The sequence below is a fragment of the Acinonyx jubatus genome, chromosome B3, assembly GCF_027475565.1.
Source record: "Acinonyx jubatus isolate Ajub_Pintada_27869175 chromosome B3, VMU_Ajub_asm_v1.0, whole genome shotgun sequence".
Taxonomy (NCBI): domain Eukaryota; kingdom Metazoa; phylum Chordata; class Mammalia; order Carnivora; family Felidae; genus Acinonyx; species Acinonyx jubatus.
Genome location: NC_069386.1, coordinates 1,774,138 through 1,798,943, shown reverse-complemented (window position 1 = coordinate 1,798,943; position 24,806 = coordinate 1,774,138). Strand labels below are relative to the sequence as shown.

The 24,806-nt window shown below is 54.4% G+C and overlaps 1 long non-coding RNA gene across 4 annotated transcripts; it reads right to left on the bottom strand.

Moving 5' to 3' along the window:
* Nucleotides 1-4,586: 4,586 nt before the first annotated feature.
* On the bottom strand, nucleotides 4,587-23,304 carry LOC113601987 (uncharacterized). 4 transcript variants are annotated; one of them, XR_008298911.1, is made up of 6 exons: nucleotides 22,647-23,304; nucleotides 21,722-22,158; nucleotides 21,475-21,560; nucleotides 18,852-18,941; nucleotides 4,809-4,938; nucleotides 4,587-4,696 (listed from the first exon to the last, which is right to left on the bottom strand). It is a non-coding gene; the product is annotated as an uncharacterized LOC113601987 (long non-coding RNA). The 4 variants fall into 4 exon arrangements; XR_008298910.1 differs by having other exon boundaries at nucleotides 21,722-23,304; XR_008298912.1 differs by having other exon boundaries at nucleotides 22,058-23,304.
* Between the last annotated feature and the right edge of the window lie 1,502 nt (nucleotides 23,305-24,806).

The window sequence follows — 24,806 nt, the reverse complement described above, 5'->3', positions numbered from 1 at the left end:
TTTGGAAAGACTGGTCTATAGTCCCCATCTACACTTTGTCGATGTTCAATCACCCCGTAACCCGGTGGCTCCCAGACTTGTCTACCCATTAAGATTATCTGAGTATTTTTTTTAAACTTCCCAAGCCCAGGTCGCACCCCAGATCAATAAGTCACAATGTCCAGTGGCAGGACCCAAGAATTGGTGTTGGAAACTCCCCAGGAAATTCTGGTTTCAGCGGGAGTCCCTGCCGTCACGTTTTGCAGGCTGCTTCCTCGAGGGCCACCGATGAAATTACTCTCTAATAGCTAAATCGAACGCTACCTTCGTATTCTTTATCCTGCTTTCTTCCCCCAAGCGTTTGGAGTAGGTGTCCACCAGCTAAGCACACGGGCCGAGCATTCGAGGCCCTTCCACGGCGTGACCTCTAACAGAGTCGGAGCCTGGTGCCGTGTCCATGAATGGGTTCAGTGGGACTTGGGAGACCGCGCGGGGGCAGGACGCGGACCCCAGAAGCGAGGCCCGTTCTCTAATGTGGGAAGGGTGGACCCAGCTCTGGACAGCAGGAAAGCCTCCTGGGAGACCCCCCGGTCTCCTGTGCCTGTCGTGCCTGTCGGCCGAGCATCCTGCCCGCTCCTGTTCTGTGCCAGCATCGTGGGGAAGCACCGGAGGATGCTGTGGGCGCCCACGGCCCACTCACCCTCCACCCCAGGGGAAGGCAGGCGGTCGGGAAAGGCTTCACGGAGAAGGTGGCTTCCGAACAAGAGGAAGTATCCAGAACGCATACAGACGGGCAGCGTAAGCGGCGGCCCAGGTCGCTGGGCAGAATCGGGGTGGGGGGAAGGCAGGTACACGGAGCCCCCCTGCGTGCCGGCGGTGGGTCGGAAACTGTCAGGTTGTGGCCCCCGGTGAAGCTGACTCGGAGAGCGTAAGGGTGCGGGAGGCTCTCGGCCCCGCTCCCGTTAAAGGGAAGTAGGAATGGACGGAAGGAGGTGGACCGTGGGGTGGGCTTGAGGGAGGCCTCACCGCCTGCACGCACGTCTCTGGGGACCAGGGAGTGTGAACGGCTTCTTCATGGTCACACGGCCCGTACATCTGGGAGAAGAAATCCGAATCTGATTCAGGTTCCAAAGTCCACGTTCACCCCTGCTTGTGCGTTCTCCGATCTGGACGTGGAGTGATATCACCTCCAAGGACGTCAAAATTGGCTTTCGATGAAAGCACCCTTAGATGGCCCAATGATTTGTGGCGCCCCAAAGGGGCACGGAACGTGACAAGTATATACTATTATTTGTGCTACTAAGATTTCCAGCGGGGGTGGAGGGTAATTAGGAAGCACTGCCTAAAAAGGCTTGGGGAGGGGACAGCAGTGACCCCAAGGTTGGAACACACTGTTCAGGACAGACTTAGTGGGGTTAAGAGGCACAGCATAAAATCAGGTTATACGCACTGGGACTAAATTACGGAGGAATTACAAAATGTCAGGGCCGGCACCTTGAACTTCTCCAGACGGTGGGGAACCATCTGGCATTTTCCATCAGAAGAGTAGCATATGCTTTAGCAAAGTACCAGGAGCGGCAGAGTGAGGGTTGGTGGGAGACGACGGGACAAGGGAGGCGGAGCCATAAACCAAATAGGAGGTGAAGAGAGACCCAGCCGCTGACCCAACGTCAAATCCGTGATGATGTCACCCAGAGATTCTTTTTTTTTAATTTTTTTAATGCTTATTTATTTTTGAGAGAGAGAGAGAGAGAGAGAGAGATGGAGTGTGAGCGGGGGAGGGGCGGAGAGAGAAAGAGACACAGAATCCGAAGCAGGCTCCGGGCTCCGAGCTGTCAGCACAGAGCCCGACGCGGGGCTCGAACCCACGAACCGTGAGATCATGACCTGAGCCAAAACCAGATGCTCAACCGACTGAGCCACCCAGGAGCCCCTAGAGATTCTCAACTAATTAATTCTTCAAAGGCTCTATTTCCAGATCAGGTCACATTCCGAGCATCCGAGTGGACGTGAACTCTGGCGGACGCTGTTCAACTCCCACCTGGGCGTAGAGCGTGGCGTAGAGAACTTGATGGTGAGTCGTAGACAAGCCATAGGGCTACGTTTTGTTTTTAGGGAAGGGCGTTTCTTTGATAAGACAGAGACGTGTTTTTGCAGGCAGGAGGGGTGCCTGACGGAGGGAGCAGAGAAAGAGGACGGTAAGGATCAAAAGCACAAGGAGAGGACCGGGCTTGACCAAAGACGACATTCCACTGGCAGGGTCAGCTGCAAACGGGAGCAGAAAGGTGAAGGAAGACACGACGAGGGTAAGAAGGCAGGTTGGAGGATCCTTCAGCAGGTCGGTGAGCTGTCTGCTGAGACATCATGTGGGGATACCCTTGGGCTGGACGGGTTAACAAGTAAAGCTGAGGCTTGAAACACCGCCTGGGAGTAAGGGACAATGTGTGACCCCATGCTGAGCAGCAGCGAGGGTCTGGCTGAGGCTCTGGAAGGCCATTCCTTGAAAAGAACTTTGCTGAGTGAGGACATTGACAAAACCAGCCTGCCCCGCTTGGTCAAACGCTGAACTGGACGAGGAAATCTCAGGACAGGTCATTCATCTTTGAAACTGCTCGTCTCATTAAAGAAAACAACACCTAAGCACCACATTCACCATTAAATCAGGAGGAGAAAACAGCACGCAATCTAACATTTGGTTGGTTTTATATTTAGGGCCAAAAACCCATTTCTAACAAATTCAGCCCCGCATTCAAATCATTTCCAGATCTGCAGACTTGAGGGTGAGCTTTACGAGTTACAGTGAAACCAAGAGACCTTGGAGGCCGGAGTGGGGGTGGCTGTGTTCTCCAACCCGATGTGGAATGACAGAGAGGTATCCTTTCCGATGGCTGGGCAAAGAAAGTCATCTCAGCAGGTGGCTGCGCCCCCGGAACTGGATGTGCCCGGGAGAGCCCGGGGCCGCTGCAAATCAGACCAGTCATAGTGTCCATCCATAAACGGATTCTGTCAGAATCTCTGCCGTGGGGTTCACCTGCGTGGGAGGGAGAATCAGCAGGGAGCAGACGGGGGCGGGGGGGGATCCTACGTTCGTATTTCAGATTCAGACAACCCTCCCTTCCCTGCCCCAAGCTTCGCCGTCCAACGCGGAGATGGGCAAAGGCCAGAACAGACTAGAGAGCTCGCAGACCCGGAGAGGAAGGGGTTGGGGGTGGGGGTGGGGGGGAGCAAGGATTCCAGAGCTAGCCCAGCGTAAACGACAGCGAGGCCCCGTGACGGCTCTTGGCTCTGTGCCCTGGCGGTTGTCAAGACCCTGGGCTCCAGACGTTCCGTTGGTCTGCTTAAGCAAGTCCGGTCCTCAGGTCTTTGAACTAAAGACCGACGTTTTTGCCTTTAGTGCCTTGGTGTGTCATCGACTTGCACAACCTTACCCCACGGGCCTTTGCCTTGGTTTGAATGAATTTTTTTTTTTTAATTTTTTTTTTCAACGTTTATTTGTTTTTGGGACAGAGAGAGACAGAGCATGAACGGGGGAGGGGCAGAGAGAGAGGGAGACACAGAATCGGAAACAGGCTCCAGGCTCTGAGCCATCAGCCCAGAGCCTGACGCGGGGCTCGAACTCACGGACCGCGAGATCGTGACCTGGCTGAAGTCGGACGCTTAACCGACTGCGCCACCCAGGCGCCCTTGGTTTGAATGTTTAACTGCCACTAACCAGGGGCGCCTGGGGGGCTCGGTCGGTTGAGCGTGCGACTTTGGCTCAGGTCATGATCTCACGGTTCGTGAGTTCGAGACCCGCGTCAGGGGCTCTGCGCTGATGGCTCGGAGCCTGGAGCCCGCTTCGGATTCTGGGTCTCCCCCCTCTCTGCCCCTCCCCTGCCCTCTCTCTCAAAAATAAACAAACATTAAAAAAAATAACCGCCACCCACCTGCCCAAGTGCCCCGAGACTGTAACTGTTGGCGGCTGTCCTCGGACACGGCCGTGTGCTCTGTTTTACCACCTGGAAGATGCAGAGGACAGGAACATCTGGTACCCCAAGTATGTGGAAAGATTTAGATGAAGGCACCCCACATGCAATATGATTAAAGAGCACTGTGAGAATGTCAAATGCTATAAATACGGATAATATAATGATAACTGAGAAGCGGTTGGCTAATTGAAGCCAGTCCCCAGAGCTATCCTGTAATTATGGTATGCTTGTGTCAGATAAGCCCTGAAGCATGGCAAGGACCCCTGACGCAAACAGGCAGGTCACATAATTTGCATCTCACTAATTTCTGAGATACCCAGGCGACCGCAAGAGGCATTCTTAAGAGTTTTGGTAAGTCAAGAGAATTTCTTGACCTCAGCACTGTTTGTCTGCCTGGCTTTATGGTGCGTGACCTCCGCCACCGACTGGCAGTTCTAAGAGAGACCTGGGGGCTGGGTGGGGGGGTGGGGTGGGGATGCCTGGGTGGTTGGGTGGGTTAAGTGTCTGACTTCAGCTCAGGTCACGATCTCATGGTTCATGGGTTCGAGCCCCATGTCGGACTCTGTGCCGACAGCTCGGAGCCTGGAGCCTGCTTCTCATTCTGTGTCTCCCCCTCTCTCTGCCCCTTCCCCGCTCATGCTCTCTCTCTCTCTCAAAAATAAGTAAACACTTTTTAAAAATTTTAAGAGAGACTGGGTCTTTTAGAAATCCATCCGAGTGTGAAATGCGAGGACAAGGTTTTCCTCGGCCTGAATAGATGAGAAAGGAAAAAAAAAAAAATCAGGGGTGAGGGATATACGCTTTCAAGGTCAACAATCCCTAAATCAAGGACTAGGACTTTAGTGTTCACAGTAACATTACCTTTTGTTGAAGTGTTGGTACGTATCCCCAATTCCCCGGCCAGATTTCGATGGTTGCTATGTCCCCCAATAAGGCAGTTGTGCTCTTAATTTGACGACGAAAACCACCAGGGCGCCAAACTCTTGTCGATCTGTTTATTGGAGAGACGTTGAGGCGGGAGTCTGGACGGGATCGGTGTTGAATCCCGGGCACCTCAATTCCTTAAACGCGCCCTACTTTCTACGCCCTCCCCACTAGTCTGTAGGCTCCGTGAGGGCAGAAAGCATATTTGCCTCCGTTGTCATCACATCCCCCGGGGCCCAGTGCCATGGCCCTCAATCCGTGGCTGTGCTCTGTGCACCTGGAGGCCTGTTCCAGTTTCCCTTCCAACTGGTCATTTAAAAATAGTTGGATGGGGCACCAGTCAGTTCTCCTGTCTCTGCCCCCCCCCCATTTGTCGAGAGAGAGAGAGAGAGAGAGAGAGAGAGAGCATGAGCATGAAAGGGGGAGGGGCAGAGAGAGAGGGAGACACAGAATCTGAAGCAGGCTCCAGGCTCCGAGCTGTCAGCCCCAAAGCCTGACGCGGGGCTCGAACCCACGCACCACGAGATCGTGACCTGAGTTGAAGTTGGACGCTTAATTGACTGAGCCACCCAGGCACCCCTAAAAAGTAATAAAAAATAACTTTAAAAAAGTTTGCCCCTTTTACTCCCTGTAGTCCTATCTTGAGTTCTTATCACACCAAGTCACCCGATCCTGGAAGCCTGCATTTACTACCCTCTATCTCGACCTCAAATGCATGTTATCACCAGAGAACTGTGCGTTACGATGTCGGCAGCCCAGGCTGCATGCGCCGTTTCCAGCCCCTTCCAAATAATTTTCTCTGTGAATCACGAGGCGCCTCCTGTGTGAGTCAAACCTTCCCTCCACAGCAACTGGCTCCACAGGCTTATCTGGGCGTCTGTCTTGCTCTTCTTCTAAATTCAAGCTAAAGCCATTCTGATCAGGTCACGTTGCCGCCGTGACCTAAACATCCACCCCGACCCTCTCCAGGGCATTCCTTCCCCAGCCAGGTGTCAGCATGCTGTTTCAGCTGTTTCAGCCAGCTGTTGGGCTTGGTTGCAGGGTTATTTAGAGACTCTGATGGTCAGACTTTCTTCTTTATCTGCTACCGAATCACTCCGGCTCAATTTCCAGCCATTCCTCCCCTTCGAGACGGTCCGTGGAGGAAGGGAGAGTTTCACCCACCCACCCCCACCTTCACCCCCAAGCTGAGAGTAGAGACCCAGGAAGCCCAGTCCCTTCCCTCACAGCACCTTGATGTTTGCAGAAGGATCACAATCACAGGTGACTAAGAAACCCCGCTTTATTTTTGAAAGTCTAACGAGATAAGGTTTATTTTGTTCTCTTACATCATCTCTATTTTTTTTTCATGTTGATTTATTTATTTTCAGAGAGAGATGGACCGGGTCAGAGAGAGAGAGAGCGAGGAAGAGAGAATCCCAAGCAGGTTCCACGTTGTCAGTGCAGAGCCCGACCCGGGGCTCGAACTCGTGAACCGTGACATCATGACCTGAGCCGAAATCCAGAGTCAGACGCTTAACTGACTGAGCCACCCAGGTGCCCCTTTTATGTATTCTTTATTAAAGGAATCACTCATCCATCAGATTTTGAGGCACAGAGCATTTGGAAAACTGTGAAAAATGCCTTTCCCTTTGCTCTGTCAAACGAGGAAAGAGGATAGATTTTTAAAAAAATAGATCAATAAATTCTGAGAACGTAGAGTGGAAAGTGTGAACAAATTTGCACCAGACGCACGGTCCACGAGGAACAAGGGGGCTAAGAGGGAGGGAAGAAGACATTACGATTGGGTGGGTTTCAAGGAAGTGTCTCTTTTTGGCCATCCTTCCCCTTACCAGCCAGTCCCCAGCCTCAGAGGAACGCAAACACCTGTCTCCTCAGCTTTTCATCGCGGGCCGCCAAGCATCAGCATGAAAACCTGTGCCGCGTTAGCAACATCAAGTGCTCCCTCAATGCCACTCACGAGTCCTCGTACTTGCTCCTTGTTGACCTCCTGAGGTTCCCAGTCCAGCCACACCTGGGTATGGCGTGAACTCCAGAGCCACAGGTCCAGAGAGACAGAGACAGGCTGACCCGTGTGCAGAGGCTTAGTGACTCACGCCCTGCCTTCCGAGGGATTCTTGAAGGAATGTGTGATGTTTTAGGTCATGATCTCACAGTTTGTGAGTTCGAGCCCCACATGGGGCTCTGTGCTGACAGCTCAGAGCCTGGAGCCTGCTTCGGATTCCGTGTTTCCCTCTCTCCCTTCCCCTCCCCCACTAGCTCACTCTCTCTCTCTCTCTCAAAAATAAACATCAAAAAGATAAATAAATGGCCTTAATGCCTCATGGTTGTCACGGGATCACAAAGCACAGAACGAAGTCATTAGATTGGTGCTGTAGACGGCTGTGGGGTGTTGTGTGAGCCAGTGTGGGCTCTGGAGCAAGGGACGCTGGGAGAATTCTGAATCGGGGCCGTGGAGCAGGGAAGAAGGAGGACAAGACCAAGTAGATAATGTTCCAGAGGTAGAATCGATAACGCTGAGAGATGGGTGTGGGGGGGAGCAGGGTCAGTTGAACACGACTCAGAAATGCTGGCCGGGCACCCAGCGGCAGGGGCGGGGGGGAGTAGACTGGATAGACCGGAGGAGGTGGTCGAGTTGATTTTGAGCACCCGAGGCACAGGTGCACGGGGGACATCCCGCCGGGGCAGCGGTGACCCTCAGACGGGCGGCACTGAGCCCAGGAGAGAGACGCGGGTGATGCAAGGTCAGAGGTCAGCATGGAGTGGGGCGCCTCTGCCCAGGATCCCTCCCTCCCTCTTCCCTGGAGACACAACCCCCTGTTGTCTGGGGAGCAGCTCTGCCTTCCGGCCCCGCGGTCCCGGGCACAAGGGTCTCTCTGGAGCCTCACGCCCATACACGCCCTGGTCGCTGTTGCTTGACCCGGAGTTGGATCAGGACAAATGAACGTGACTTCTTCTTGGGGATTTTTTTCATTTCATTTCCAAGGGCACCTGCTTCTCCTTCTCGCATATTGTTGTGGCTTGAGGACCAGCTATCTGGGGTGTCACTCGCTGGTGCTGGATGGTGCGGGATGCACGTACAGGACAGGCACTTTTGCGGTCCTGTTTCCGTCGTGTCGAGGAAGCCAGTTGAGCATAAAAGAGGATGGAAGTGACGTAGGGAAAATCAGAGAGAAAGACAGCCGGCCGTTGGGGCGTCCGTGGTTCCTGATGTTCCAGAGGCTTCTCTGGATCCGCGAGCCGAACACCTCTCCTACTGCCTCAACCAGGACAGGTGGGATCTCAGTCCCTGCCAACAAGCGTCCTGACAAAGACACCCCAGCAAGTATTTCCTGTGAAAGCAGCTTCCCTCCGCCCGTGAACGTCCAGATCCTCCTGTGCCTCCTTCCTGAGAAGCTTCCGTAACCCCGAGCAGGAGGTGACCTCCCCCACCTGCGAGGCCCTGTACTCAAGCACCTTCTCGTCCTGACTCGTCACCTGTCCTTCTGTGGCCGTTCCGATGTGTGTGTTAGCTCCCTGCCCCAAACTGCGAGCCCCCGGAAACAGTTGTCAAACCTCAGCAGGTCCGGCTAACGTCTGAGACGATGCACTCCCAACTTCCCGATGCCCGTGCTGCTGGTCTGTAGGCCACGCGTCGGGCTCCGTGCGGACAGCTCGGAGCCTGGAACCTGCTTCGGATTCTGTGTCTCCCTCTCTCTCTCTCTCTCTCTCTGCCCTTCCCTGCTCACGCTCTGTCTCTCTCTGTCTCTCAAAAGTAAATAAACATTAAAAACAATTTTTTTTAAAGATCCATTTCACCTGTTCCTGCTGTCCTTTTGTAAGGTGGCTGCTAGAAAGTTTACACTAACATATTGTATTTCTATTGGAGAATACTGGCCTGGACGCTTAAAAGCAATGGTGGGTAGGGGGTGCCTGGGTGGCTCAGTCGGTTGGGCGTCCGACTTCGGCTCAGGTCATGATCTCGCGGTCCGTGGGTTCGAGCCCCGCATCGGGCTCTGTGCTGACAGCTCAGAGCCTGGAGCCTGTTTCAGATTCTGTGTCTCCCTCTTTCTCTGACCCTTCCCTGTTCATGCCCTCTCTCTCTCTCTCTCTCTCTCTCTCTCTCTCTCTCTCTCTGTCTCAAAAGTAAATAAACGTTAAAAAAAAAAAAAAAAGCAATGGTGGGAAAAACGTTAACCTGACATTCCTGAGGACCTCTAAAGTCCTCCGTGCAAGCAAGTAAATATTTAAAAGATATCTTGGAAGGAATGAGCACGTCTGTGTCCTGGCAATCAGTAAACAGAAGCATATTTAGTTTCAAGGTGGTGCCTACATGAAATCAGATTCCCGGGGACAGAGCTCAAAAGGCAAATTGTATCCTCAAAGGGGGAAAGAGACGGGCTGGCGCTAACACAGACATGGTCACAAAAGCGTAGTAATTGCGAGGGGAACATGGCGGACACGATCTGGCGTCTCTGCTCCCCCCTTCCTTGTCCACGTGCCTTCTGGGTCTTTCCATGGTCGTATGAGAGAGCCTGAGTTCAGCTGCCAGAACGGAACAGGCTTCCTGGCCAGAGCCTGGAGCACAGAGGATTGTGCCCTGGGTTCCGGACTGTGATACAAACAGCCCTGCCACTAGGGCCACGTGATCCGGCAAATTCCACGGTGCCCGGGGACTTCCTGGCACAGTGCCCGTGGACTTCATGTAAGTAGGGAGTTCGTGTGAGGTCAAGTCTGGCACCGCCCCCCGCGTTCCGGAAGCGGGCCCAGCTCCCTCTGGAAGGGCAGGTCCTGGCGTGCCGCGGGCTCCCGGGTGAGAGTGTGTGTCACACGTGAGTCACGGAAGGATCAAAACTGCCATTAGGATCTGGGTGCTGGCGATGCCCCCAGACGTGAGGTGGTGTGGGCACGACAGTGGCCCGCGACCGAAACAGTGCCTTTGCTGGGCCTGGACGGTCTGGAGGCACAAGTAAGTTCCACAAGGGGACATGTACGAAGTCCCCCCACCTGTGCGGCAACTCCCGGCCGTGGCCTCCTGGGGAGGAAGGAGGACTGCCCGGATGCAATCAGCCAGCTCCGTGTATCCTCTCGGCCCCAAACCAGCTGCTGCCAGGACAGCGCCGCTCAGCAGCGGTCCCGAGAACAGCGGCAAAGGAGCCGACAGAGCCTCTGGAAGGGCCGAGCTCCTCTGAACGTGTCGCCCGGAGTCTGTGTGCTCCCGTGCAGAAACACCCAGGTCGTGGGGAGCTAGACGCCAGGAGTGGGCAGGCCGGGATGGGCGCCTGGCCGGCCAAGCAAGACGGTGGGAGCAAGGGCCAAGGCGAGTGAAGGTAGTTGAAGAGCTGATGGGAATGGCGGCAGGTGAATAAATAAATAGGGGATATTGGACATGTAAGGGGGGGTGGGGTGGGGCGGGCGCCTGGGCGGCTCAGTGGCTTGAGCGTCCGACTTCGGCTCTGGTCGTGCTCTCCCTACGGCGTGGAACCCGACGCGGGGTTCCATCCTGTGAACCGTGAGATCGTGACCTGAGCCCCAACTGAGTCAGAAACTCAACTGGCTGAGCCACCCAGGCGCCCCAAGCGTCTGACTCTTGATTTCTCGATACATATTTGTTATCATAGGTAAATACGGGCAGCAGAAGGGCACTATGGGGTCAACGGTCGCTGATTCAGCGACACGTGCCGTTCAGCCCGCGCACATGCACACCCGCATCTACCCACACAAATGGTGACATTTCTGTCAGGAGAGGATCCTGTTCACACCATTCTGTGAGCCACCGTCATTTATTTAAGCAATCCCCCCGTTTGGAGACACGCACATTGAGTTGACAGCTAATTGAAAGCGTTCCACGCTTCGTTTCCATGCTACACTTTCCGACTGAAACGATTGTTTTATTCCGCCTTTCTTTGAACGGTTTGTCTTATGATTTTGGCCATTTGCATTTCTTTTAAACTTAAGCATCCTGTTCATTCCTTCTGCTCATATTTCTGTTAGGAATGATCAAAATTCATCTATATACTCCTACAAGTCAGAGATTACTACAACGCTCGTGGTGAACAAGCAGTGTCCTTTTTGAACTGTTGCCTACGATTTTCTTCCTTCCTTTCTCCCCTTCCTTCCTTTCTTTCTTTCTTCCTTCCTTTCTTCCCTTCTTTCTCCCTTCTTTTCTTCCTTCCTTCCTTCCTTTCTTCCTTCCTTTCCTTTCTTTCTTTCTTCCTTCCTTCTTCTTCCTTTCTTTTTCTCCTTCCTTTCTTCCTTCCTTCCTTTCTTCCTTCCTTCCTTTCTTTTTTCTTCCTTTCTTTCCTTTTTTCTTCCTTTCTTTCTTTTTCTTTCTTCCTTTCTTTTTTCTTCCTTTCTTCCTTCCTTTCTTCCTTTCTTTCTTCCTTTCTTTTTTCTTCCTTCCTTTATTCCTTCCTTCCTTTCTTCCTTCCTTCTTTCTTTCCTTTCTTTCTTCCTTCCTTCTTTCCTTTCTCTCTTCCTTTTTCTTTTTTCTTCCTTTCTTCTTTTCTTTCTTTTTTCTTCCTTCCTTTATTCCTTCCTTCCTTCCTTCCTTTCTTCCTTCCTTTCTTTCTTTCTTCCTTCTTTCCTTTCTTCCTTCCTTCCTTCCTTCCTTCCTTCCTTCCTTTCTTTCTTCCTTCTTTCCTTTCTTTCTTCCTTTCTTCCTTCCTTTCTTTCTTCCTTCCTTCTTTCCTTTCTTCCTTCCTTCCTTCCTTTCTTCCTTTCTTTCCTTTTTTCTTCCTTTCTTTCTTTCTTTCTTTTTCTTTCTTTCTTCCTTTCTTCCTTTCTTTTTTCTTCCTTCCTTTACTCCTTCCTTCCTTTCTTTCTTTCTTCCTTCCTTCTTTCCTTTCTTTCTTCCTTCCTTCCTTTCTTCCTTCCTTCCTTTCTTTTTTCTTCCTTTCTTCCTTTCTTTCCTTTTTTCTTCCTTCCTTTCTTTTTCTTTCTTCTTCCTTTCTTCCTTTATTTCTTCCTTTTTTCTTTCTTCTTTTCTTTTTCTTTTCTTTATTTCTTCCTTCCTTCCTTTCTTTGTTCCTTCCTTCCTTCCTTCCTTCCTTCCTTCCTTTTTTTGTCCTTGTGCTCTTGAGTTGGTTGTCAAATTTGCCTTTCAGACCCTTTGCTCTCTTCTGTTTCAGAGGATAGAGAAGAAGTTCAATCCTTACACCCTCTGTGTGTTAATTGAATGCTGGAAACTTACCCTCTGCAAATTTAAATCTGGAAGTAACATCTAAGTGCACAGTTTCTACCTTAATTTGTGAAGTCCAGTAAGCATTCAACGGGAACATTTCTCCAGCTTTGTTTTGTCTTTTCAGATCTTCCTACATTCCCGATGCCAGAGTCCAGTATCCTGATAGCCCGCAACATGAAAACCACTCTCGTCACACGTACTTCCTCCCTGAGCCTGGCTTGCTGTCGCTCTGGAATAACCGAGCATCCTGGGATGTGATTCACCCTCCAGTCTCTCTCTGCCTTCTGTGGGCTCCGCACGGAGGTGGGCAGCAGGGAACATCGGAGGGTTGAGCTGGGGCTCATAAATTATCTCCAGACCATGGTGCACGCGGAGAGCAGTCTTGCCTCGCAGACCGGGGCCTGGGGCTGCCCGGGCTGCTGGGCTGTGGGTCAGTGCACCTGTGAGAACAGAGCCTCAGATAAGGAGTAAAAAAAATCTGCAAAAAAACCCCAACATGTTCCCGTCACATCTTGGGCCGAACCCTGCCCTGTGCAGGGGTAGGGTGAAACCCCGGGTCGGCAGGGGGCTGCAGAGCTGAGAAAGACCTCAGAGACCGTGCAGACCTGAAGAGGTCGGAAGCAGCCAGAGCAGACACGCTTGGGTAGCCCCTGAGCCCCTGACCGAGACTTCAGAAAGCCCACGCCCTGGAAGCAAGGACCGCACAGTAGCAGGAAGGGCTGCGCCCCAGCAGCTGGGTACAACTGCAAAGACCCGTCCTCACACAGCCAAAACCAATGCTCATGTCTCAGCACGACCAAGGCAATCCCTCTGCCACCACGCTGTGTGCAAGACCAAATCCAGACACTCTCTAAAGGAATCTGAAGATCCGGAGCCCCTGTAATCTGCCCTGTCCAATATTTGCACATGATACAATATCAGACACGCAAAGGAAGCCAGTGCTTAAGAAATGAAACGGTCAGTAGCTGCGGAGTCTGAGACGACCCCGATGTGGGACGTGGTAGGAGACAGGGACTTCTTTTGATTCGTGTTTTTGGGAAAATAGAGGGAAAATGGGTGAAAAGAATGGACATTTCGATAGGAAACTCAAATGCATATTTAAATTTGTTTCATGTTTATTTATTTATTTTGAGAGAGAGAGGGAGAGAGAGAGAGAGAATCCCAAGCAGCATCCACATGTCAGCACAGAGCCCGATGCCAGGCTCACTCCCACGAACTGTGAGATCATGACCTGTGCCCAAATCAAGAGTCAGACGCTCAACCAACTGAGCCACCCAGGCACCCCTAAAATATATTTTTAAAGAACATTCTTGGGGGGCCTGGGTGGCTCAGTCAGTTAAGTTCAACCTCGGCTCAAGTCATGAGCTCACAGTTGTGGGTTCGAGCCCCACGTTGGGCTCTGTGCTGACAGCTCGGGGCCTGGAACCTGCTTCAGATTCTGTGTCTCCCTCTCTCTCTGCCCCTCCCCCGCTCATGCTCTGTCTCTCTCTCTTTCAAAAATAAAATACATATTAAACAACTTAAAAAAAAGAACATTCTAGAAATATGAAACCTAACATCTGAAGTTAGGTACTTAATAGAATGCCTTACAGGAGAAGGGCACAGCAGGGAACAGAATTAAGTGCAGGTGAAGACAGATCAATAGAAAATACTAGAACCGAAGCACAGAGTGGGGAAAAGGAGCCCAAAAGTTGCTCTTGTCACTCTGTCCTCCAGGACAGTCCCCACGCCGTAATTACGATCCGCGGTGTCCTTAACAATTAGAACTTCTGCTTTCGCGGTTGAGGGTGTCCCTCCTTCCCCAGCTTTGAACCAGACGGGGTGTTTCCCCCGACCCTGTTCTCTTGTTTTTCCCCACAGGTCTTGTGCACGGGTCTCTGGCTCTCCAGAGGGCAGAAAACAGACGGGAAATCTCCCCACGGATGACTCGTGGGTTGGCCTCCTCTTTCCCTGGGCGTAGCAGGGTGGGATGTTTACTCTTGCCCCTTCCGTGGCATTTCAAAGGGTTCCTCGGGGGCGCCCGGGGGGCTCAGTCGGTTGTGCGTCCAACTCTTGGTTTCAGCTCTGGTCCCGATCTCACGGTCCGTGAGTTCGAGCCCCACGTCAGCACGGAGCCTGCTTGGGATTCTCTCGCTCCCTCTCTCTCTGCCCCTCTCTCGCTTGCTCTCTCTCTCTCTCTCCCTGTCTCTCAAAATAAATAAATTAAACAAAATAAAAGGGTCCTTCCCAAACCTTCCACTTCCCATTTCTGGGTTGATGTGTTTTCTTCTGACTTGTTGCTTACAGCTCCTTCCCGAGCCTCTGAGAACCCTGTGGTCCAGCTCCCTGTTGGACTCACCTTGGCCAGGACCTAAGAAAGTCCTCAGTGGGCTCCCTCCCTCCGGCCACCAGAAACACGCCCCTGTGTTTTGGTCCCAGGACAACCCGGGCACGTGCTGAGGTCCCAAAGCTCTGGGGCCAGAGCAGCCACGCCAGAGGTTCCCACGTTAGATCTCCCAGGTGCGAATCTAACATGAGTCCCTTGGTTTCTGGCACTTGAGGAGACACAAGCCTAGCTCTCCACCGGTCCCTCCGGAGACCATTTTCCTGGGTTTGGAGTGAGGGGAGGTTCACCAGACACCCCAGTGTCTCCAGACTTTCTGTAGCCTGGAGACAGATGGTTGCCTGAGGGTCACAGGATCCTTTCCAGGTCCAGGTGGAGGCCTCACGTCTCTCTTTGGCTGTGCAACAAAGGGTTAACTCTGCAGGCTTACGAGGTGCAATCTTGCACATTCCAGAGAAGGGCCCGGCCCTTCTCAGTGTGGCATGACCTGATGTAGGAGTCCCTGGAATGTTCTGCCTGATAACAGTATCTTTGCATACCTGGGACCTTGGACCACACCAGATAGCTTAATGTTGACAACGTGATTTATGAGGAGGGCCTCTGGCCACACCGTATCTCTTGGAGCCCTGGAGGCCCAGGGACTATAGCCTAGGTCAGCCGTGGAGGGGCTCCATGGCCCCGTCACTGACCCCTGCTAAACCCCGGACGGCAGGACTCAGGTGGACTTCCCTGGCCGGGGTGCCTGATGTCACCTGTCACGCCTCATCTCTGAGAGCGTTAAGGGCCTCCTGTACGACCCCCCGGAGAGGACAACCGGACACTGATGCCTCGTCTCCCGGACGCTGTCCCACGTACTCCTGTCTTTTGTTGATCCCCCCTCCCCCGTCCTTTTGCCTCCCCACGCCATAGGGAAAGCTGCTTTTCTGCATTCCGTGCGTCCCTCTGAATCATTGAACCTGAGAACGGTCTTGGAAACCCCGACCCCGGGGCTAAGAGTAAAACTAACATGCTTTCATCACACAGTTGCAGTATTATAACATGTCTTAACCCCCCAGAAAACCACAGAGGTGAATATAGCACCCCTGTGCCCACCGCACAGAATAAATACATTTTGTCGTATTTGCTTTACTTCTCTAATTTTCCTTTCTTTTCTTTTCTTTTCTTTTCTTTTCTTTTCTTTCCTTTTCCTTTCTTCTTTCTTTCTTTCTTTCTTTCTTTCTTTCTTTCTTTCTTATTAGGAGTAAAGTCTAATAGGGACCCCTGGGTGGTTCAGTCGGTTGAGTGTCCGACTTCCGCTCAGGTCACGATCTCACAGTTCATGGGTTTGAGCCCCGCATCGGGCTCTGTGCTCACAGCTCGGAGCCTGGAGCCTGGTTCAGATTCTGTGTCTCCCCACCTCCCTCTCTGCCCCTCCCCGGCTCGTGCTCTGTCTCTGTCTCTCTCTCAAAAATAAACAAACCTCAAAAAAATTTTTTTTTAAAAAGAAAGAAAGAAACCTAATAGATACGAGCCAGTTTCCCCGGTACCCCCATCCCTGCTGGTTCCTACTCTCAGGCTGCTTTATATTCTTCCTTCTCAGGTTTTTATATTTTTTCTCCCGTATGTTTATCTTCCTTTACTGAGTTATGTAGCACCCTAGCATGGGGGTCTTTGTATCATCATTTTTTTAATGTTTATTTATTTGGGGGGGTGGGGCAGGGGGAGATCGTGAGCCGGGGAGGGCCAGACAGAGAAAGAGAGAGAGAGAATCCCAAGCAGGCTCTGTGCTGTCCGTGGAGAGCCCGATGCGGGGCTCGAACTCGCAAACCATGAGATCATGACCTGAGCCGAAATCAAGAGCCAGCCCTTAACTGACTGAGCCTCCCCGGGCGCCCCTGCGTCATTCCAGTTTTGAGCAACAAGTTGGTGAAGTGCACATTCTTAACTTAATTCCAACGCAACAAATATGCGCTGGGTGGTATTTTACTAGGTGCCATCACTGGTGCTGGGACGCGATGGGGTCAGGCCGTCATCCTCATGGACCTTCCAACCCGGCGAAAACAGTAGCAGTGAAGCTTCCTGAATTCTATACGTGTTTTCTGAACGGTCCTTCCTAACACGCAACGTTCCCACATCTCTGGAAGATTCTTCTACCGAGTCAGGCACGACAGTGGGGCGGGGGGGTTGGGTATTAGGATCAGATCAAGGGTGTAGCGGGGCCGAGTGTTTCCCAAGGCTCCTGGGTGCCCCGCGTGGAGCACAGACCAGTATCCCGGGCTGGCTGAGAGCCCTGAGAGGGTGGGCTTTGCGGCCCCACAGGAAGCCAGGTCTCCCTCCTGGACCCACTCGTGAAGGCTTCCCAAGCCACCGGGTCCCTTCATATGAGACGCGGTGGCCTCGATTAAGGCTTGAGCAGAGCGCATGTCTGTGCGTAGAAGGTGAGGACAGATGAGACCCACTTCATTGGCCTCTGACTTGTCCTCATGAAATATTCTGGTTTTCTAGTCCTTGGTTTCCTGGTCTATAACATGAGGTGGCCCGAAAAACACCAGGCGACCTTTCAGGGCTCCACCGACCCTCACATTCTAGGCTCCGAAAATTCTACGGGCCTCAAGACAACAACGACAGACGACAATAACTAGCAAATGCCGTGAGCCTGTACAACCAGTGAAAGGTAAATACATTACCCAGACAGGCGATCGGGTCTCAGAATTAATGCTCTTCCGTGGAATATTAGGGACATTTGGAATATCGGTTTTGACAACGTAAGGACAAAAAAAAAAAAAAAAAAAGAAAAGATGCCAGTACCCGGAATATCCCAGAAAGATTCTTTCCACGCTGCTGTAAACAAAATCAGTGCAGTTTTCCACTAACTGTCACTCAGTGACCGCTTACCGAGCACTTCCTAAGTGCCCGGCTACCCGCCGTGGAACAGAAAAGGAGAAAGGGGTCGGGGGAAGAAGGAGGCACAGACAGAATGGGAAGGAAGCCCGTGTGGGGAAAAGCCTCCCAGGTTGGAAGGATCACAGAAGTCTTCCCGGAGAAGGTGACGTAGCAAATTGATTCCTTGGATATTTGTATTTCATTAACAGGTATTTATTGAGTCATGGTTGTTGGGTTCCTTGCCCTGCACAACATAAAGGCCGCGGGCTACAAGGATGAATAAGACAAAGCCAGAGTCCCCGTCTATACAGTTCCCACAAGCACGGGTCGCCACAGTGTGTGACAGAGGTGAACAGAGACTGCCACAGCCAGAGGAGGGACGCGTCACCACCTCAAGGAGGGGCTTGTGAAGGTTTCTGGGAGAAAGGGGCAGGGCCGGTCTTGTGCTTAATCCACCGAGGCCCAGAGTGAAAGGAAAGGCACTCTTGGCAAAGCCAGAGGCACGTGCAAAGGCCCGGTGGTGGGAGGGAGCCCCACGACCCCAGCCGAGGATAATCAGTCAATATCCCCAAAGCAGCCACGCGTGATGCAAAGTGACAAAGGGAGCAGTGGGGATCTGTTTGTGAAGAGCTGAGGGACCCACGAACGCGGACGCTCTGGCGAGGTGAACCTAACGGCAGAGGAGGTCGATGGTGTTAAAATAAAACCCAGGTAAGAACGGCTCAAAAAGTTACCCACAGAAAGTGGCGAGGCACGAAGACCGCAGGCCTCGTGTTTCTCCCGTGACGACCGTCCCTAACGTGTGATTGAAAAACTCGTCTTGGAAAAAAGGAGAGGAAACGGGATTTATCGCCAATTGAACAACCGAATTTTCCATCTTCCCCTAAAGCAGAATTTACTTCTCTCCCGGAAAGCCACAAGCCACAGGGGGGAGAATAAATGAGACATAAATACAAACAGACTTCCCTGAAGGGCGGTCGGCAGACAAGGGTTCTTAGGAGGAGGGCCAGTTGATGTCATTATGAAGTCAGATAAAATTACTCATCCCTGTTCTGTTATTAACGAAAAAGGGGAAAACCCGGGGACGGGTAAGAAAACTGTAGATTACAAATTATTCCAGGCACCTTCTGCCTGTGCTCCAGCGAGGGAACAGAGGGAATGTTCTGGAAGTTGCTCTTTCTTTGCTGGCCCTTGAGACCCCTCCGGGTTACGGCGTCCTTGGACTGTGCCCTCATCCACGTCCAGAATCACAGCGTGGAACAGCGTCTCGGGGGCTCTGGCTCAGCCACCCTGTGCTCTACCCAGAGTGCAGACCCCCACGCCAGCCTGTGGGGTTTGTTTTTAAGTTTATTTATTTATTTATTTATTTATTTTGAGGGAGAGAGAGAGAGAGAGAGGGACACAGAGAGAGCGTGTGAGAATCCCAAGCAGGCTCTACACCTCCAGCGCGGAGCCGGACGCGGGGCTCAAACCACAAACCGCGAGATCGTGACCTGAGCCGAAGTCGGTCGCTCGACCGACTGAGGCCCCCCAGGCGCCCCTGCCAGCCTGTGTTCTTAATCCAGTTCAAGTGCCTTGAGTCCTGCCCTGACTGCACAGCCCTCACCTTGGGGGCCGCTCCCGTCCCTCTCACCTGGTCAGCTCAGCAAGGCAGCCTTCCTCTGGCTTCTTCCAGAACTCTCTTCTTTATCACTCTTCCCTGCTCACTCCAGCTTTTTCATGGCTAAAAAAAAAAAAAAAAAAAAGCCACGTGATTTTACTTTGCAGTAGTTTCCACGTGAGCAGAAATACGGAACGCAACAGGAGACGACAGCCCGGGTGGGTCCCCCCACGGCGGCCTCGCGGTAGGGTCGTGCTGAAGGTTAGACACACGTGTACGTAGCATAATGCACAGTATGAAGCACTGTGTAATATGCAATTCATCATCGCCACCGCCGTCATCGTATTGCTATTATTAGTATTATTTTTATTGAGTCCTTGGAGGGGCCTCGGGGGGCCTCGGCCACACATGCACCGGACCAGAGACCCGAGCCGTTGCTTTGCGCATCACCCAGATAGCAGTCGGCACCGGCGGCCTGGCGTCTCCAGCCTCCAGCCACCCCCACCTGCCACGGGAAGAGGATGAGGGTCTGAAGATGGTTCCGGGGAAGCAGGGGGTAGGGACCCGGTGAGAGGGCAGCGGTCTCTCCTGGCGGCCCCCCCCGCGGCGGTGCCGCGGGCCCCGGGACGGCCCGCCGTGTGGGCCTGGGGGGCTGTGCTCCCGGGAGCCTCTGCCTGGACCCAGCTGCCCCGATGCTCCCAGCTTGGCTCCAGTCACAGGGTCACGGGGCCGGGTGCCCAGCACCGGCCCGAGGGCACGTGGGTGGAGGGACGGGAGGCTTTGCGTCTCTCCGTCCACACGCTCGGAAGAGGAAGGCGAAAGAGGGTAGGTGGCGTCGCTGTGGCCACGGCCACTCACTCGACACGACTGGCCCCGGTGTCCCCAGGGTGACGGTGGCTCACGGGCCTTCCCGGGAGGCAATCCCCACCTCCTCCCCCATCCGGACACCACGGGCTAGTTGTGAGGCTAGTGTAAGTGCACACGGTGAGCACAGAACACAACTGGGAAACGGGGAGGGGATGAGCTCAGGCGACCACGAGTCAGCCTTCCGGCAGGAACCAGCCGCTTCCCAGCAAAGACGCCGGACAGGAAGCGGGGTGGCTTCAGGTCCTGGGGCCACCGTGTCATCGGGGCGAATTTCGTGCCATCCCGGAATCCCCGTTTCTGTCTGTGTAAGGCAGGGGGTGTCGAGATGGTGGAAACGAGGCGATTTTACGTTCTCACGGTACCTGGGTGACCGGCCACCAGTCTGCCCCGTCCGAGGGAGTCCCGGCACATAAGGTCCTACAGCCACGACAGATCCGGGGAAACGGGGACGGCCAGTCAGCCCGACCTGGCTGTCGTTCAGCAGACGAGCGTAATGGCAGTCGTGGTCCACACTACACGAGCTGGCTCCGCGGGCGACTGCCGGTAGGTCCCACCCCGCATATTGTGTGTGCGTTGGCCCAGTCGAGGGGGACACAGAGTAGCCGGGATTTGAACCGGGAACCCGCAATCTCCTTCCAGGCCGTACGGTCTCCCTCAGTGTGCTATGGCTATGCCCTCATCCCTCAAAAGTACGAACCACCGTGTCCCAGGCCTTGTCCCGAGTACCGCGACTGTGGTGAGTCACTTAGTTCTTACGATGACCCTCGTGCAACTTTCAGGGACCAGAAAGGAAGCAAGTCCCTGGGGAGAGCTGGAGGGACACGTGGAGGGCGGGCTGCGCTGGGTCTGGCATCGGCACCCAACGCCCGCGTCCCGGGAGCCTCCTCCTAACCAGGCCGGGGTCCCCGTCCCCTGCACCCATGGCCAACTCCTAACCAGGCCGGGAGCCTGGTCCCCCGCACCCACGGCCTCCTCCTAACCCAGCCGGGGTCCCCCATCCCCCGTGCCCACGGCCTCCTCCTAACCCAGCCAGGGTCCCCGTCCCCAGCGCCCACGGCCTCCTCCTAACCCAGCCGGGGTCCCCGTCCCCAGCAGCCACAGCCTCCTCCTAACCCAGCCGGGGTCCCCGTCCCCCGCGGCCTCCTGCTAACCCACCCGGGGTCCCCCATCCCCTGTGCCCAAGGCCTCCTCCTAACCCAGCTGGGGTCCCCGTTCCCCATGCCCGCGGCCTCCTCCTAATGCAGCTGGGGTCCCCATCCCCCACGTCTGCGGCCTCCTGCTAACCCACCCGGGGTCCCCCACCCCCCATGCCCAAGGCCTCCTCCTAACGCAGCCAGGGTCCCCGTCCCCCGTGCCCGCGGCCACCTCCTAACCCACCCGGGGTCCCCCACCCCCCATGCCCGTGGCCTCCTCCTAACCCAGCCGGGGTCCCCGTCCCCCACGTCTGCAGCCTCCTCCTAAACCAGCCGGGGTCCCCAGCCCTGTGCCCGTGGCCTCCTACTGATGCAGCCGGGGTCCCCGTCCCCAGCACCTGCGGCCTCCTCCTAACCCAGCTGGGGTCCCCCACCCCCCATGCCCGTGGCCTCCTCCTAACCCAGCCGGGGTCCCCGTCCCCCACGTCTGCAGCCTCCTCCTAAACCAGCCGGGGTCCCCCAGCCCTGTGCCCGTGGCCTCCTCCTGATGCAGCCGGGGTCCCCGTCCCCAGCACCTGCGGCCTCCTCCTAACCCAGCCGGGGTCCCCCATCCCCCGTGCCCACGGCCTCCTCCTAACCCAGCTGGGGTCCCCTACCTCTGCGCCCAGGATGTCCTCTGGCCTCCGGGGTCCCCTTCCTCCTCGGCCTCTTCCGGCTGCCTTGCAGGCTTGCAGCCCGGGGCCTGCAGGGAGGGAGCGGAGACCCTGCGGCTCGGCGGCATGTGCTGCACCTGTGGCCTCGGCTCCCTGAACAGGAAGGTGGAGGCCCAGGTGAGGGTAGGAGGCCTGCAGGGTCTCAAAGCTGTTGGAAGGGAGCCGGGGCGGCAGGGAACTTTCTAGGTACCTTGGGATCCCTCAGGCAGGTAGGAAGAGTGCAGGGCAAGAGCTGAGTCTCCGGGGAGATCCCCGGGCCCCACCCGAGAGAAGGAAACACCCGGATTGGGGCGCCTCAAGTGCACTCAATCCAACCTGCCGCCCCGCGTCGTCGGTGGAGGGACGGAGTCGGGCCCGGCTGCCCAGCCGGCCCTCGCTCAGGCTCTGCCTCCACTTCCCCGAGGGCCGGCCCGCCAGCGCGCCGGAAATTTCCGTCATTTGAGCCGGTCATTCCCCCCGGGCAGGGCATTTTCACCCAAGAAGTCGTGCGGAGTATCAGTTCAGTTTCCTGAGAGTGGTCGCTCACGAGCCACTGTGGGCCACCGCTGTCCGGGAAGGGTCACTGTGTCCAAAGACCTAGGCTTCAGCCGCGTCCAGGCGGAGGTGGGAGCCGGGGATGGGTTTCTGCTAGAAAGGAGAAACCAGAGCGGCTGGCTGATGGAGGGAGGGAGGAGGGCAGGGAGAGCCAGGTGCAGGGAGCGGGGTGCCATGGGGGGCACCCCCCCCAGGTGTCTCGCACCACGGTCTTGGGCGGGGCCCTTGGAGAGTCAGCGTCCCCAGCCCCCAGCCCTCACTGCCGGGAACAGAGAGGGTCAAATGAGGCCAGGTCGTAGCACCGCGAGGGGCCGGAAGACAGAGGTGCCAGCCCCCATGTCCCAGGGCACGCTGGGCGGGGCCAGAGCTGGGGCTACAACCCTATCCCCAGTCCCAGAGTCTGCTGGTGGCTACCAGGGTCCCCAGCTGGCCCCTCACTGCCTCAAAGAAACCCCCTGGCAGCTGTCACCATGGTTTGGTGAGGGGCCAAATGAATGGCTGCCCTTTGAGCAAAAATGCTCAGAAATGGCCCATCTAGAGAGCCCTCCCTCTGCCCCCAGGTCCCAAACATCGGTCCTCACATTTGTTGACGGGACAGCAGCACCGTCGCCCGGGCGAGAGGGTCCGGTCCCTCGGGCACAGCACACAGCCTCCCAGAGCGGTCAGTGCAAAAACCCTCGGGGACCAGAAGAACGACGCTCACTCTCACGTTCAGCCGCTGCTTGGCGCGCCTTATGTGAATTAACCCGCTCAGTCCTCACTGTGAGCCCCCCATTTTACAGAGGAGGAAACTGAGGCACAGAGAGGTTCAGGGACGTGTCAGAATCCTCACAGCTGACACCGGCCGAGGCAGGATCCGACCCCGGACCTGCTGATGCCAAGGTGCCCGGCGTTTCGTGGGCGCACCAGCTGGCCCCCCCGGCCGCACCGGAGACGGTTCCGGTGAGGTGCTCACTGTCCACGCCACGTCATCTGGCAAAGTCGGACTAGAGGAGGTGGCGGGAGGCCGGTCCCCTTCCCAGCTTGGCGACTAACCTTCCGCCCAGCCCCGAGCACTGCACTTGGAGGCCGTCCGGATCTCAGCTCCCAGCTGCGAAATGGGGGGGGTGGGGGGTGGGTGGGGGGAGGTCCAAGGGTGCCCTCAGCTCCTCCGTGAAAACGTCCCCAGTAAATCAAGAGTTCTCCCACAGCATGATGCGGTTGTCTGCTCCGGTCCGCGGAGACCGAATCGAGAGGAAGCTTCAGGCTTCCCAGTGGGAGAAAAGTTGTTTTGCAAGATTTTTTCAACGATGAAGAAAACTCGTCCAAAACAATGGAGGCATTTTCTTTTATTTCCAAAGGAAATGATTCAACCTAAGCAAAGGTCACTATTGAAAGAGAGGAGCTCAATCGTGTCGTAAACATCACAGATTCTGCAACTCGTCCCCGCAGGCTGGAGGGGCAGCCTGGGCTTCTGCTGTGTGCACGTGTAAGTGTGCAGGAGGTGTGTGTGCACACATGTGTGTTCGCGTGCGTGTGTGTGCACGTGTGTGTGCATCTGCCTGTGCGTGCGTTGTGTTTTCTTCGTCAGGTTTCTGCCTGAAGCTATCTTTCTTTTTAAAACTATGGTTTTCAAACCTGAATGCATTAGAATACCCTGGAGGGCTTTGAGTTTATTTATTCACTCTGAGAGAGAAGGAGAGGAGGGGAGAGGCAGAGAGAGAGAATCCCAACCAGGCTCCTGGGTGTCAGCGCGGAGCCCGACATGGGGCTTGAACTCACGAACGTGAGATCACGACCTGAGCCAAAACCAAGAGTTGGATGCGTAACCCCCTGAGCCACCCAGGCACCTCACACCCTGGAGAACTTTAAAAACCCCCAACGATTCGACCTCGCTCCCAGCAATTGGATGGGGCTCACGCTCTGAGGTCCAGACGTTAGCACCGTTTTCAAACAAGCTTCCCTCGATGCTCGAATGAGTGGAGGGCCATTGTCCCGAAACAGTGCCCCCACATGTCAGCACTCAGCGTCATCGGGAGAGCGTGGCGGAGACAGATTGCACGCTAGGCTCTAATTCTGCGGGTCCAGGGTAGAGCCCAAGAGTTTCCACTTCTAAACGCAGCTAAATCCTTACCTGCACACCGGTCGTGTGATTATTGTATCATCTTTGTATTACACGACTTAGAACAACACATGTATTGATAAAATAATTCAGAGATATAGTTACAAAATGATTTATATATAGGCATACAATCAGTGCTTACTGCCCAAATATTGTTTTGCTAATCCTGGAATGTTATCGTTAAGGAGTGGGGACCATAACTAGAATCCAAAGACAAGAAATAATGAATACTGGGGGGGGGGGGTGTAGTGTGTAGAGAGAAGGAAACCCTCACGCACGGTGGGTGGGAGCAAGAGTTGGTGTGGAGTTTTCAAAAAAATTAAAACAAGAATTATCATAGGATCTTACAATTCCATTACTGGGTATTTAGCCCAAAGCAAAGAGAGACATTAATTCAAGAAGACACATGCACCCGATGTTTGGGCAGCACAGTTTACGACGGCTGGGATGTGGAGACAGCCCAAGTGCCCGTCAGCTGATGAATGGATAAAGAAGACGTGGTGTGTATATACATACAGAAAATATTATTTAGCCAAAAAAAATGGCATCTGGCCATTGGCACCAATGTGCATGGAGCCAGACTGTATAATGCTACGTGAAAAAGGTCGGAGAAACACAAACACGATATGATTTCACGTGT